Genomic DNA, 12,477 nt, shown 5'->3' with positions numbered 1-12,477 from the left:
TCACTTTTGCCAAGAAATCATGTCAAACAGTTTTTAGAAGGACAAATAATTTCTGTTTGCCAGTCAAAATGATCTGAGTGATGACAATGAGCAGAAACACCACAGTAAGTACTCTAGGGAGTAATACAAAAAAATAGAAAAGACTGGGCTTTTGCTGGAGAAGTTTATGACCTAGATGGTCTGGAGAATATACAGACAAAAATTCAATTAAAAGATTGTTAGCATACTGGAATTGTGTGCAAACTGAGCAGGCCTCTTAGAAGATAACTTTTTCATCGCCGTATTTTAATCCTTTGAAATGTTTCTTATTTCATGACTTTTTTGCATTCCTATGCATGGATTGGAATGGAATGGAGATGATCAAAATTTATTTTTTGAAAAAATTCAACTTTTATTTTAGATTTAGGTAGTACATGTGCAGGTTCGTTAATTGTTATATTGCATGATGCTAAGGTTTGGGATGTGAATGGTCCCATCACCCCAGGTAGTGAGCATAGCACTCAATAGGTAGTTTCTCAACCCTTGCTATCCTCCCTCCTTCCTCCCCAGTGTCTATCGTTCCCATCTTTGTGTCCATGTGTACCCAATGTTTAGCTCACACTTATGAGAGCATGCAGAATTTGGTTTTCTGTTTCTGCATAAATTTGCTTAGGATAACAGCCTTCAGCTGCATCCATGCTGTTGCAAAGGACATGATTTCATTCATTTTTATGACTATGTAGTATTCCATGTGTCTATGTACCACTAAAATAGAATTTTCCATCAACAGACCAGAGCTTGAATCTTGGGCCCATCACATACAATAGAGTTACTTGACTTTGTGTTGCTTGTGTTAACACTGCTCAAATTGAAACTCGTGATCAGAGCATAATATCTCAACACTTCATGACAAAAATTTCAATAATCTAATAACTGATCAACCCTCTAACCCATCTTCCTGATCCTATATGCACACATACACAAATCATCGTTTCTGATGTCATCTGTATTTCCCAGTGTTATCTTTATGATTCTATACCTTTGTTCTTACTGTGGTCAGGTGTGACAAAATGAACAACAGAATATAAGCTCTTTGAAGACAGTGATTTATTCTTTTTGTCCGGTGTCCCCAGTATGAACAGGGCCTTGAGCATAGTAGGTGTCGAATATACATTTGTTGACTTATTTAAAATTAGAAAACCTAGGACGAATGCTGAGGCTTGTTCTTAGTTCATTTTCAAGCTCTTGTCTTCTCTGAGAACCTATTTAGGTTATCAGAATTTAGAGTGAGAGGCAGCTTCCCTACTGGCAAAATGAGGAACTGGGGCAAGATAAATGTGTCCAAGGTATTTTGCAGTTCAATTAGCAGAAAATGGTTTCTTCCTTCTCCAGACCTCTGGGACGTATTGTCATTTATCCTTCCTTTTGATTAATATTTCCACCAGCATTGGGCTATAAGCTCCTGGAGGGCAGGGATTTTGCCTGAACGTGGATTTTATTTCCTGTAACACCTGTCTAGTGTCTTAATATACAGGACACTGTGGGGTATTTGGTGAGTGGATAGACAGAGGAGCTAGCCTATGTTCCAGTAAGTGCCTTAAGCCACAAAAGCAACTTTGTCAGCCTCTTTGCTGGAGCTTGTCATTCTTTAATATCTCACCTGGGGCATTGGGTCCAGGCCAGGGGACCCTATCAGCTCCATAGATATTGCAACTTTGCTTTTTCTTTATTCTTCTTTTTACCCTACAGCAACTAGGGAAGCAAAGGTAAGATTCGTTTGCTGTGTTCTCCAGCATCTACAGAAAAGGCTTTTATTATAAAGGGGAAATAACTTAATTGCTCATCCCTAAGGCAAAAGAAAACCAGGTAGAAAGGAGGCTGGGAACTAAGCCAAGGAAGAGATGGGGATGCCTCCCAGTGCCTCCCAGCAACACCGGGGCTAGGTTCTTTATATCATTTTGGATAAGTCATGAATTATCAAAATGCCTTCAGGCATCGCAAGCCATATTGCGATGGTTTGGATAATTAAAAGCTGTTTCCATAAAAAAAAAAAATCGTATTCAAGCCCTTGGTAGTCTTCAGGTGAAAATAGTCTTCCTGTCATTAAAGTTAATTAGTAAGTGTGTATGTGTGTTTATCTATGAAGCTGCAGATAATGGTTTCACAAGCCGTGAGATTGGGAGTTGGAAGGGAGGGAAAGTGATAATCACCATCGGTGTCTAGTAGTCAGCTAGGCTTCTGAGTACACTGTATCCTAAACAGGCCTTATCCTAAGGTTCATTTGGGGTATAGATTCTCAGGGCTCTTAGAGATTCTGATTTAGGAGTTCTGAGTAGAGCCTGGAGTCTAGGTGTTTAACAAGTACCCCAGGTGATTCTTATGATGGGCTAAGAGTGAGAAAACCTGCTGTGTGTCTTTCATAGGTATCTGAAGAATCCACCTTCCTGTAGTAAAGTTAGGGGGCTTGTGGCTCAAGGAGTCCAGAGCAGCAACAGTACAGGCCTGCTACGTGTCACCAGGAGCATCTCATCTGCTGGGAAATGGGAGCTTGCTATTTTTTGTCTTTTGACATTTGCCGACATGCACCATGTCATTTGAAGATAGAAAAAGTAGGTGCATTTTACATAAATTATGGGATGACAACACCAGAAACTTCGCAGCATGGATACAAGTTCTTCCATGATGTCCTTCTTGCCCCAGGCTTTAGATTAAGATTTAGCTATGTCGACCTCTAAGGTAGCGTGGTGGTAACGTATTTTGGCTGCATTTATTCAGTATTTCTGTTGTTCAGGGCTTTGCTAATCCAGTGAGTCATGCCACTTAAACTGCACAACTTCTCTGAGATACAGTATTATTCTTATGTTTATGATGAGATGTATAATAGGAGCAGAGCGAGGTTAAGCAACTTGCCTGAGTTTACACAGCTAGCCAGTGGGGTGGTTATCTGGTTCCTGTGCCTTCCCCTTCCCAGTTACCCTTTACTGTCTGCTGGGGGAGGGAGGCTCCAGTGGCTGATTTGTCTATACCTTGGGAGAGTCATCTTAATTGTTTTATACAGAGCGTACTTTCTCTCTCTCTCTCTCTCTCTCTCTCTCTCTCTCTCTCTCTCTCAATACTAGAGTCTTATATTGGTCTATATCTTACAGTTTGCAAAGTACTTTGAAATGTACCATCTTATGTGAGTCCCCACAACAATCCTGAGAGGTTATTTCTCGATTTTGTAAACCAGAGAACTGAGTCTCAGAAAGTCATGACTTGGCCAGGTTTGCAGTTATAGCTTTTACTTTTCTGTCTTTTTATTTCGTTAGCTGTTTTGGGCAGGTAATAAATACATACAAGTGGCCCCACATTCAAATTGTACAAAGGGTGCATGTTCTGGGTAATCTCGTTTCAGATGAGATGGAGCATGTTCGGGATGATATGGCCATAGATGGGTAATCCCATTTCATCTTCACAAGCCTACCGGTTTCATAGCTAAGAAAACTAAGAATTGGCTGGGCACGGTGGCTCACACCGGTAATCCCAGCACTTTGGGAGGCCAAGGTGTATGTGTCACCTGAGGTCATGAGTTTGAGACCAGCCTGGCCAACATGGTGAAACCTTGACTCTACTAAAAATACAAAAATTAGCTGGCGTGGTGGCATGTGTCTGTAGTCCCAGTTACTCAGGAGGCTGAAGCAGGAAAATCGCTTGAACCTGGGAGGTGGAGGTTGCAGTGAGCTGAGATTGCACCACTGCACTCCAGCCTGGGTGACAGAGTGAGACTATCTTTTTAAAAAACCACACCAAACAAAAAAAAACTAAGAATCAGAGTGGGTCAGATAACTTGCCCAAGACCACCCAGAGATGGTAAATTGAGGTCCAGGATTGAAAGCCAGAGCAGCTCCATTCCAAAGCTCTTTCCTTGGAACGTGACTCTGCAGTATTTTCCTTAGTCTGCAACAATCAAGGAGGCTATTTTTCACAGAGGTTTTAAGAAGAGCATTATCTCCCTCCTCATTAGGAAAAAGAAAATTCTGCTCTGTGATGCCTTTAGTGATAGCTAAACCTACATATTTGGAGTGTTGGTGCATTTTTAAAAAAATACACAAAGTAGGGTCTTGCTGTGTTGCCCAGACTGGCATGCAGTGGCTATTCATAGGCACAATCACAGTTCACAGCAGCCTTGAAGTCCTGGGCTCAAGTGATCTTCTGGGTAGCTGGGATCACAGGTGCTCACTACTACTCCTGACTAATTTTTTTTCCTCCATTTTCTGATGGGAGTGGTTAGAGGTGGTGAGAAAATATTTGGCAAAACAGCAGCCTCATTATTTTGTCTACAGGAGTAAGTTGCTACAGTCTTTCAAAATATTAGACACTTGGCTAATTTAAGTAGGACATTACAGCGAAAACCAAGCTTGAAGCTGCTCTTCTGATGCCAATCTTGTGGTTTTCCCACCACTCTGTCCCTCTGTCTTCCAGGGGTGCTGTCAGTAGTTTTAAGTCTGTTAAATGAGATTTCCCAGAACAGATCCTGGCTCCCAATACCTGTGCCCTCAGTCACATGGATTTGTGTTACAAGTAGGTTTTTCTTCTATTTCAGCCAAGGTTCTCGATATCTTTTTCTCTTTTGGGGGGCTACTGTTATAATCATTTGGTGACTGTTCATTTACATCTTCATTGTTCCCTGATCACAGTTCCCTATTTATTACATTATCCCTGCCCCTGTCCATTTTGTTCAAAGCACTGACCACAATTGGTAGTGACACACTGATTTATTTGCTTGAGGTCATCTGTCTCCCTTACTAGATTGCAAGCTCTGGATTGTAAGAGAATGCATTTACTTGGTGTTTATCCAGCACTTAGCACTGTGCCTGGTACATAGTTGGTTCCAAAAGATACCAGTGGAATGAATAGTTTTTACTAGTATAATGACATGTTTTTAGCTTTTAATGTTTATCAGTTTGTTTGCTTCTGGTTTTCTCTGTTTAGCTGCTTGCTTTGATTTCTAACTCTAAGCAAGACAGAATATGAGGAAAGGCCAATTTCTGATGTCCCAAGGCCATAACCATGAATCCTGGTGGCACTTGAGTAAGGATGGAACTTGGTGTTGAGGGAGATGATGGTGGCTCTAAAATACCCTGCTGGTTGACTACTAGAATATACAACAGCTTCAAGCAAACCCCAGGCACTGATATTTTAATAATGATTTATAATTATATCAAAGCACTTTATTAAAGTGAACTAATCATTATTCTGGGCCTTGTCTATCACTGCTTTATTTTGAAAACTTATTTCCCTTCTTCTCATAGGCCAGAAAAGTTCGTGTGTAATCATGAAGATCCTCTTTCTGGATATAGCATTTCTATAAAATTGTGATTTTTGCCTGGAGGTTCTTCGTTTCATGCTAGGCCAGCCCAGACCCTGGTGAAAGTGCAGGGGCTAGAACTGCTGGGGAGTGCTTATGGTCGATGCTTCCTGCAGTCTCAGTTCATTTCCTAAGTAATAACAACACTGGAAAGTATTTGCCAAGTTGATTTAATAATTTCTGCCCTTGTTTGCCTGTGTTATCAGGTGACTTTTGGAAGTATCTATACCTCCATCACTCCAAAATGTCTAATATAATACATTACCTATATAGGTTCCTGATCAGAACTTCTTGAATGAATAAATAGTATAGCTCTAGTATTCCTACGTATTATTAAGCCTATTTAGCTTTAAGTGCAACATATTCACATTTATTTATCCAATGGCAATAGTATATGTAAATTTTGGCAATAGTATATTTTTAAAAATTATCAGTTTTATTTTACAGCCTAGATATCTAGTTAGTTATCAACCAAAGACACAACTCTCTACAATAAAATTTGTCATTTTATATGAAATATGAGAGAAACAGATACACCTTAATGTGTTTATTTTTATTAAATCACTTATGATTCAGATAAGTTGACATAGAAGCAACTTGGAAACATATTCACTAGTTTTGTATCCTTTAGTGGTCTATTTTCTTCTTTATTAGGAGAACATTTTTTATTGCCAATCTCAAAGAAGAAAGGCCCCTGAAACGACTGTCACAGAATAACGGTGACATGCAGTGAGGGATGGTATATAGGCCATCCATTTGCTTTGTGTTTTTCCTATTTGTTTTGGATTTCAAAGAAGAGAAACTCACTCAAGAAAACTCAAATAGAAAATAGCTTATTTTAAGGGATTAAAGGATGCATATTGGGGGATCCAACTGCAAGATGTAGAGTTGCTACCGTGAAGAAGGAGAAAATCATCAGGCAGCTGAGGGCTCTCCTTCTCCATCTGAGTGGCTTGACCTCCACCTCAGCTTTTCTCTGTCCATCTACTTCATTTTTTCTTGACAGACGTTTCTGCTCACTCATTCACTTCTTTGTGGCCTCAGATAGCCTCCTGTAAGAGTCACTTCAGCCTCAAATGGTGGCCTGATTTGATTTCAGCATTTTTAGTTCAAGTTTCCAAAAGATTCTGATCAGTGTAGCTCTGGTCACGTGTCTGTCGTTGTTCAGTCAATTCTGGGTAGCGTGTGGGGCATCCAGTACTAACATGGCCCCATGCCACCCCTCCAGGAGGGCCTGCGGTGCAGCAACATTCTCCCTGAAAAATATGAGAGCAAAGGGGCAAAGATCACCATAGCCGGTTTTCTCTTTTTAAAGTAGGTTGATCATCATCAAATCCTTGATCATTTTAGTAACTCTAGATCTTTGACAATTTATATTTGAATAGGGTGCTACAGACTATATGGAATGTTCACATACAGTATCTCATTTAATCGCCAGAGCATTGCTGTGGGATGTACATCCTTATCCTGATGGGGTAGGTGAGGAAATAGGCCCAGAGGTGTGAGGTGAATCTCTCAGGGCAACACCATTACCAGTGTCAGAGATGGGATTCAAGTTCCCTGGTTATTCCACAGCTCCATGTTCATATACATGAAGTCAGGCAGGTCACTAGATGTTCTTTACATGGATCTTGCAGCTGATAATAGGTAGTTTTGAGAAAGGAGATGTTAGAACTGGAGCCGACAATCATCCAGGCGAACTCTAAGCCCATTCAACTGGGCCATTCTGATTGCTTAATACCTAAAACCTTACTGGCTATTACATTTTAAATATCACTCCTGATTAGGGTTTGCTTCTTTTTGGAATTTTCATTTTATCCATCTGCTGATTGGGCTATACAGTTGCCCCTTGAATAGAGAGGGGGCTGGGGCGCCGACCCCCTGCACAGTAAAAACTCTTGTGTATAATTTGACTTCCCCAAAACTTAACTACTAATAGCCTACTGTTGACCAACAGCCTTACTGATAACGGAAACAGTCGACTGACACATATTTTGCATATGTTTTATATACTGTATTCTTACAATAAAGGAAGCTGCAGAAAAGGTTAAGAACATTATAAGGAGGGAAACATTTATTATTCATTGAGAGGAAGTAGATAATTATAAAGGTCTTCATCCTCATTGTCTTCACATTGAATACGCTGAGGAGGAAGAGGAGGGGTTGTTCTTGCTGTCTCAAGGGTGGCAAAGGCTGAGGTGGAGGAAGGGGAAGGAGAGGCAGACACACTCGGTGTAACTTTTACTGAAAAAGGTCCGTGTATAAGTGGACTTGCTCAGTGCAAACACATGTTGCTCAGGGTTCAATTGTTTATATGTAAGGCTATTTTAATTCATTAATGATTACTGTCTCTTATGACTACCTGAGATAGTGCTATGCATAAGAATATCTGTTAAGAAACATGTTTCCCCTTCCATATGCTATGCATTACTTTAAAAGATATTAAAAAGATAGGGTCTCTAAATTTTCACATTATGTTGAAGGTAAACAATACAGTATATTTAGCGAGAGATTGATTTGTTATCAAATTGAAGCCATATGACTTTCAAATTTGGACCCATATGTTACCAACCTTTTTTTTTTTCCTACTCAACACTAACCACCTATTCTAGCCAAACTTCCCTTACATTAAGACTGAACTCCTTTCAATGTTTCACTTCTTTTTGAGTTTTACTCCCTCAAAAAAGTCTCCCTGGTTCTCGCTGCCAACCTAGAGTGGTATCTCATTAGTCTGAACCCCCATGGATAGTAACACCATCAGAACAAACACCCTCATATAAAGTAGAATCTTGACTGGTAGTTGGATTTTTATGTTTAAATATCCCCAATTACTTTGTTAACCTTGACAGTAATGACCATATCTTATAATCTTTGTTTCCATTATAGCTACTTGCACCTGCATGTATCTTTATTCATTTATTGAGCAATACTGAGCACAACCTATGGATCAATCACTATTTTAGATGCTAGAAATACAAAGATGAATGAATTGCTCTCTTCAATTATTATCTCATGAGGGAAGAAGATGCATAGTTTAGAGAGGAAAAACACTAATAAGGGTATGAACATCTTGAAACAAATTCAGATTTCTGTCAATTTTAAATTTTTCTTCATTAATTGAAACACAGCTATGTTTTTAACATTAAAGTTGTTCATGATTCAGCAGTTCCTAAGTGTAAGTTTTTAACAAAAATAAATATGAATCATGTAAATTATGGAAAATTATGTTGTTCCTTGTTGTTTCTATTTGTAGTTTACCTTGCAGGAATTCCCTGGGTCTCCTGCAATAGAGGCCACCATTACTGCTATATTCTAACCATTCCTGCAGCTCTTAATTCTACTTGTTCATTAGCATATATGTAATACAAACAATAACACAAAAGTAGTTTTCTTATGGCTAATATTTCTTTGTTCTGAATCAGAACCATAGTCAGTAATATTCTGAAAAATTTTATTCCCTCGAGGACAATTTTTCCAGATTGCCATAAGGTTTTGAAAGAAACAACTTCCCATTAAATGAAGAGACTAAGAATGTCTGAGGCCAGGAAATTATTGATAGCATCCTAGACCATCGTTTTCCTTGCACTGCAGTGAATAATTGATTTTGCTTAAGAATTTTCTTTTCTCCTGCAGAAAGATCTTTTTTCTATTTCCTCAGTATGAAAAATAACCCCTGGCATGTCTATCATGATACTTTCCCAATTGGTGGTATCTTAAACACTTAAAATCAGTAGGGCTTTTTCACTAATTGGATGAACATTTCCCTTTAGGATTCTTTATTCTTTAGTTTAAAAAGGCTTTTCAAGGATTATTTACATTGTTTGATGCAGGGGGTAAAAGCAGCTGAAGACATGAGAGTGGTGGTTTTTAGTGACTGCACTAAGATCATTGATGCAAAATGACCCTATTCAATTCTGTTTTTATGGGTTTTGTTTTTGTTTTATTTACTTCCCTGACTTCTGGGAGATGAAAATGAACTTTTCCTATACAAGATAAGACCCAGACTGGTGTCTGCACATTGTACTTTTTTTTAATTGATGGAAAAGACGAAAGTTCCTGGAAACGTGTGATGTGTGCCTCTTGCCCAGGAAAGGGGATTCCCTGAGCCTTGCCACAGTAAAGAAGGATACTCTGTGCTCTATGGAGAGCTGCTAAGGTTTCCAAAATCTAGATAATTTCAGGATAGCTATTTCAGTCTTGACTCAATGTTTACATCAATCATTGAGACCTTTAAATGTCTCTGAAATTCTGTCATTACCAGAGGCATTCGAATCTCTCTTTAGAAAGGAAAATCTTCTGTGTACTGCGCAGTTTGCGAAGTCTCCTCTCATTAAAAAAAAAAAGAAAAAAAGAAAAAAGCCTTTCTCCACTGTCCTGCTGATAGTGCGAGAAAGGTGGGGGAAGCAGTAGGTAAAAAGCAGGGGTTCCTTCTGATACTGAGGGGACTGAGCTTGTGTGAGAAAGGTGGGGGAAGCAGTAGGTAAAAAGCAGGGGTTCCTTCTGGTACTGAGGGGACTGAGCTTATCCTTTCAGTATTCCATAGGGAGTTGAGGTCTTGTCTCTTAAATGTGTGTCATAAGAGGCTGGAGGCCACATGCAGTCATCTGTAAATGCTTTGAAAATAATATTCTGAGACACATGAAGAGCTATTTGCATAAAATAACCCTTGTATTAAGGATACCCTCTGTGAGATACATTATTTATTTTATCTTTAGCTAATAGCTTTTATTATGTAATTCAGAGATGGAACTTTATTAGGGCAAAGCACAGATATACTACTGCTCTTCTAATGCAACAGTTACTTTTTAATCTTGTAGAATTCACAGAAAACAATTATTTGGAGAGGACTTTTCTGTTTTGTAGCCTTGTTCATTTTCTTGTCATATTCCTCTTTCATCCTTTCATGGCTAAAAGTTAAAGCCATGGTAACAAAATGCCCATTCCAGACCTGTTTTTTATTGGCCAACATTCTCTTGCTGACAAATTGAGAGTAGAAAGGAGATAAATAAGGATTAAGCAATTGTGACCATTTCTATTTGAAATAAAATTGGCTCATGAATATACCTGCTTAATTTCATGCCTGTGTTCAAGTGGTATCCAGAGCAGTTAATAACTTGGGGTACATAGATCTAAAATATAGTCATAAGAAACAGAAGTTAACTAGACCTGAAAAATACTGTTTTCCCCTTTAAAAAAAGTTTTCTTACTCTGTAGAAACACATATCACTTTTTCCTTATGAAGCAGAGATAGTCATGCAGTCAAACAGAAACAGGCAGCCCAAAGTATGTCTTATAGTGTAGAATCCCAGTGGAGACCCATGTGGGCTTTCCCCTCTGATACTACATTTCTTATTTTATTTTATTATTTATTTATTTTGAGACTGAGCCTTGCTCTGTCGCCCAGGCTGGAGTGCAGTGACATGATCTCAGCTCACTACAACCTCCATCTCCCAGATTCAAGCAATCCATGTGTCTCAGCCTCCTGAGTAGCTGGGATTACAGGTACCTGTCACCATGGCTGGCTATTTTTTTATATTTTTAGTAAAGACAGGCTTTCATCATGTTGTGGCCAGGCTGGTCTTGAACTCCTGACCTCAAGTGATCCCCCTGCCTGGGCCTCCCAAAGTGCTGTGATTATAGGCGTGAGCTACTGTGCCAGGCTCTGACGCTACATTTCTAAATCCGTTTCTTTATCTGTAAAATAAGAATTATCCTGTATTTTTAAGAGGCTATTTACTAAACTAAAATCAGCTGACATAGGTGAAATGCTTATTATTGTACTTAGCACATAGTGGGTAATCAACGACTTTTGACTCAGATCCCTTATATGATTGGCCCCAATGGTAAGTTTATTAGTGGAGGGAGAAAACTACACTTGTGCCAGAACATTCGAAGGAATATTTTGCCCTTCAGAGTCTTCACGATAGAAAGTACTATTTGTATTCAAGGGATACTTGCTTTGATATGTAGATATATATATGAAAGCTCTATCTACCTATCACTTACCTATGTGTCTATACAATGACCTTAATGAATACAAATATTTTGTAATGGGAGATTTGACTTTTCAAAAATAACAAGTTATTTGATACTAGATGAAGGACTACTTCCACCAAATAATACCGTTTTTAAGTCAAAATGTTTTAAAGAGACCATGGCCTTGTGGGATTCATATAATATCTGAAGACAGCTCTAAAAAAAATGAGAGATGGTAACTCTAAAAAAATGAGAGTATGATGCTTCCATGTGGGGATGCTTTGAAAGGAGGTCTGATGTCATTGACTATAGAAGGTTGTGTTATGTGTATTTATTATCTCATTTTATATATCAGGTATCAGTCCTATGAGCAATCCTTGAAGAAACTTTTGTGAGACATGTTTTAGAGAATTCATCTAAGGACAAATAATAATTTGATGTTTTACAAACTTTGATCCACTGAAGCATTTTATTTCTACCAAACACTGATTGTTAACCGTTTGTTCTAAGGGAACTATATTCACTGTCTTAGAGAAAACAGCTATAAAACCATACTGTTATTTTAATTTTTTTTGAAGTGCACAATTGCAGACTCTTCCTCAGTCTTTCAAGAACATGTCAAAATGAATCCCATGAGGGAAAGAACTTGATGTCTTGACTCATGAATCTATGAAATCTGAGTTGATAATAATACACAAAATACAAACATTATATGAATCCCACAAGACATACATATCTTTATTCTAGCTTTGCCATTCTTGAACATGTGGCTTTCAGCAAGTTTCTTAACTCTTCTTTTTCTTCCTTGTTTACAAAAAATATGAGGATAATACTAATTTATGCCTCAAAGACTTGTTTAAAATATTAAATGAATTTGTACATGTAAAATGCTTTGGTATTTGACACAATATATGAGCTCATACATGCTAGTTGTGTTAGAGATAGAGGAGATTAATTTATGTTGACTTTTTTTTTTGGCTAGTTATATGTCCTTGGTGCTTCACTATTTTTCATATTTCCTATGTCTCAAGACAAGAGGAATGTTTGTGTTAAAATATACTTTTGAGGATGTGCATACCAAAGTGTTTAAGGGCAGAAAACTTCAGGGTAGTGAACATTGATGGTATTTGCTGCTCTATTTACAGCTCTTTTAGCTGCCACTTGCCTTAGAACTA

At 38.4% G+C, this 12,477-nt stretch overlaps 1 protein-coding gene across 4 annotated transcripts in view; it reads left to right on the top strand.

The window, feature by feature from the left end:
- Positions 1 to 12,477, top strand: part of LOC105466182 (ankyrin 3) — a 703,092-nt gene that overhangs the window by 209,104 nt on the left and 481,511 nt on the right. The gene's annotated exons all lie outside the window — the stretch shown is intronic.

This window comes from Macaca nemestrina, chromosome 9 (assembly GCF_043159975.1).
Source record: "Macaca nemestrina isolate mMacNem1 chromosome 9, mMacNem.hap1, whole genome shotgun sequence".
Taxonomy (NCBI): domain Eukaryota; kingdom Metazoa; phylum Chordata; class Mammalia; order Primates; family Cercopithecidae; genus Macaca; species Macaca nemestrina.
This window is presented reverse-complemented; position numbering and strand designations above follow the sequence as displayed.